Source organism: Saccopteryx leptura, chromosome 1 (genome assembly GCF_036850995.1).
Source record: "Saccopteryx leptura isolate mSacLep1 chromosome 1, mSacLep1_pri_phased_curated, whole genome shotgun sequence".
NCBI classification, from domain to species: Eukaryota; Metazoa; Chordata; class Mammalia; order Chiroptera; family Emballonuridae; genus Saccopteryx; species Saccopteryx leptura.
Genome location: NC_089503.1, coordinates 362,715,070 through 362,718,832, shown reverse-complemented (window position 1 = coordinate 362,718,832; position 3,763 = coordinate 362,715,070). Strand labels below are relative to the sequence as shown.

The window sequence follows — 3,763 nt, the reverse complement described above, 5'->3', positions numbered from 1 at the left end:
CTGTGGTGGCACAGTGGATACAAGTGTCGACCTGGAATGCTAAGGTCACCATTTGAGGCTCCAGGCCTGCTTGGCCAAGGCACATACTAAAAATGATTTGATACTTCCTACTCCCCATCCCCTTTCTCTCTCTCTCCCCCACTCAAATCAATAAATAAAATCTTAAAAACAATCAAACAAAAAACACATAGTACTGGAAGTGCTAGCTAGAGAAATTAGGCAAGGTAAAGAAATAAAAATTATTCAAATTAGAAAGAAATAAAATTATGTGATCTCAGACATGGTCTGATGTGTAGAAAATCCTATGATTCCATGAAAAGTTGTTAGAACTAATAAAAAAAAATCAGCAAAGTACCTGGATATGCATGCTAAAGATAACATGCATAAATCAGTTACATCTGTATACTAAAAATAAATAATCTCAGAAGAAAATAAAACAATTCTATTTACAGTGGCATCAAAAAATAAAATCTTTAGAAATAAAGTTAAAGAATGCAAAAGCATGTATGTACATTGAAAACTATAAAACATTATTGAAAGAAATTATAATTGGAATGATGGCTCATGTTTGTGGATTGGAAGACTTACTATTGTTATGATGCCAATAATATGCAAAGCAATTTACAGATTAAATGTATTTCCTATCCAAATCTCAACAATATAAAAAAAATCTCAACAATGTTTATTTGCAGAAATATAAAAATCTATTCTAAAATTTATATGGAATTTCAAGGGACTCTGAATATCCAAAACAATTTTGAGAAAGAGAAGCAAAGTTATATGTCTCACACTTTCCAGTTTTAAACTTATTAAAAAAATAAAATTCATCAAAGCAATGTGGTACTGCCATAGTAAAAGACATATAACTCAACAGAACGAAATAAAGAACCCAGAAATAAACCTTTGCTTGTGGTCAAGTGAGTTTTGACAAGGGCATTAAGACTATTTACTACGGAGAAGGATAGTCTTTTCTACAAATGGTCTTGGGAAAACTGTGTATTTATATATGCAAAGCCATAGGATTAGACCCTTCCCTTACATCATCTAAAAAAAAATTAATTTAAATTGAATCAAAGACATAAACATAAGAACTAAACAATAAAAATCTTAAATATCATAAAGGAAAAGCTTCAAGACATTGTATTTACAATGTTTTCTTGGGTATATCAAGCACAGGCAACAACAAAAAAATGGACCAATTTAACTATACATCAAAATTAAAAACTGATAGTGCTGCAAAAGACACTATCAATAGAGTTAGGGGCAACCAGTGGAATGGGAGAGGATATTTGCAAATCATATATCTGATAAAAAGTGAATATCCAGACTATAAAAGGAATTCCTGTTAATTGTAACAACAACAAAAAAGCAAACCCCTTGATTAAAAAAAAGGACAAAATCTTAAATAGACATTTCCTCAAAGGTATGCAACTGACTAATAAGCTCATAAGGAAATACTCAATATCAGTAGTCATTAAGAAAATTAAATAAAAATCATAATGAGATATCACTTCACACCCATTTTACACATCACATGAGGATGATATTATTAAAAAGGGGGGGGGGAAAGTGTTGGCAAAGCTGTAAAGGAATCAAAATCCTTGTGCATTATTGATAGGAATGTAAAATGGTGCAGCCGCTATAGGAAACAGTCTAGTGGTTCCTCAAAAAATTAAAAATGGAATTATTATATGATCCAATAATTCCATCCAGTATATGCCTAACAAATTGAAAACAGAAACTCTTTTTTTTTTTTTTTTTTTCGTTTTTCTGAAGCTGGAAACAGGGAGAGAGAGTCTGACAGACTCCCGCATGCGCCCGACCGGGATCCACCCGGCACGCCCACCAGGGGCGACGCTCTACCCACCAGGGGGCGATGCTCTGCCCATCCTGGGCGTCGCCATGTTGCGACCAGAGCCACTCCAGCGCCTGAGGCAGAGAGGCCACAGAGCCATCCCCAGTGTCCCGGCCACCCTTGCTCCAATGGAGCCTTGGCTGCGGGAGGGGAAGAGAGAGACAGAGAGGAAAGCGTGGCGGAGGGGTGAAGAAGCAAATGGGCGCTTCTCCTGTGTGCCCTGGCCGGGAATCGAACCCGGGTCCTCCGCACACTAGGCCGACGCTCTACCACTGAGCCAACCGCCCAAGGCAAAAACAGGAACTCTTAACAGGTACTTATACATTTTCATATCAGCATTATTTTCAATAGCCAAAAGGTGGAAGCAACCCTTTTGCATATTTGTATTTGTTTTCCTATCTCTTTCTGCTTCTGCTTCTGTCTTTTGCTGTTCCTATTTTCATCTCTCTTCGCCTCCTCAGACCTATTCTTCTTTCCTTTTCCCATCCCCATTCCTTTCCCAATTGATATTTCATTGACTTTCTGGTCTTTGTCCTGCCTATCAGTGGATAAATGGGTAAGAAAAATGTGGTAAATGAAAAACTATTTGACCCTAAAAGGAAAGCAATTCTGACATGTGCTGTAATGTGGATGAGCCTTGAAAACTTCATGCATGATAAGTGCAGTAAGCCAGTCACAAAAGGACAAATACTCTGTGACCCCACTAATATGAAATCCCTAGAGTATTTGAATTCAGAGAGATAAAAAGAAGAATGGAGGTTGCCAAGGGGCTGTGGGGAGGGGAAATGGGGAGTTATTGTTGAATGGGTAGGAAGTTTCAGTTTAAAAGATAAAGGAATTTCTGGAGAAAGATGGCGGTGATGGTTGCACAACTTAATGCCATTGAATTGTACACTTAAAAATGGGCAATTTTATGTTATGTGTATTTTACCACAATAAAAACAACAACAATTTACCCCCCAAAATATTTTAAAATTCATAGAAGAAACCAGCTTACTCTAAAGCAGGGGTAGTCAACCTTTTTATACCTACCACCCACGTTTTGTATCTCTGTTAGTAGTAAAATTTTCTAACCGCCCACCGGTTCCACAGGAATGGTGACTTATAAAGTAGGGAAGTAATTTTACTTTATAAAATTTATAAAGCAGAGTTACAGCAAGTTAAAGCATATAATAATAATTACTTACCAAGTACTTTATGTTGGATTTTTGCTAATTTTGGCAGAATAAATCTTTATAAAACAACTTACTATAGTTAAATCTATCTTTTTATTTATACTTTGGATGCTCTGCTACTGCCCACCATGAATGCTGGAACGCCCACTAGTGGACGGTAGGGACCAGGTTGACTACCACTGCCCTAAAGTGGAAAAATATGTAAAAGGTTAACATTATGAATCATAAGGAATTTAAAAAATGATGCTTTGGTCACGAGAAGAGGTAGTATTAAAAAGTATTAGTTTAGTCATTAAATTGTCAAAGGAAGGAAGAACATAAACATTCAGTTTCTTTACAGTGTTTTGAATGTAAATATTTATATTCCATTAATGAGAAATTTTTAGAAACAAACAAAAAGCACACAAAAACCAAATACCTTCCAAACACAATATATGGTAAAGTCACTGAATGAATAAGTCCCTACATTCTCCAAGGCATTTTGATAAAAGAATCAGTTTTAGGGTTTAGGCCCATTTCTACACTAAAACTTTATTATTATTTTAGGGTACTTCCTCTTAAGTATATAACATATAATATACAATTTTATGTCTAAGATTTACTTGAACACTTTAGTAAACTGGGAAAAAATAGTACCATTATCAGGTGATAATCTATTTCACTTATTATTATTATTTTCTTAGGTGAAAGGAGGGAAAATAATGAGGCAGACTCCCGCATGTACCAAACTGTG

General features: G+C 35.5%; 1 non-coding gene across 1 annotated transcript; it reads right to left on the bottom strand.

Moving 5' to 3' along the window:
• Positions 1–2,071: 2,071 nt before the first annotated feature.
• On the bottom strand, positions 2,072–2,147 carry TRNAT-AGU (transfer RNA threonine (anticodon AGU)). The gene has a single exon. It is a non-coding gene; the product is annotated as a tRNA-Thr (tRNA).
• Positions 2,148–3,763: the final 1,616 nt, after the last annotated feature.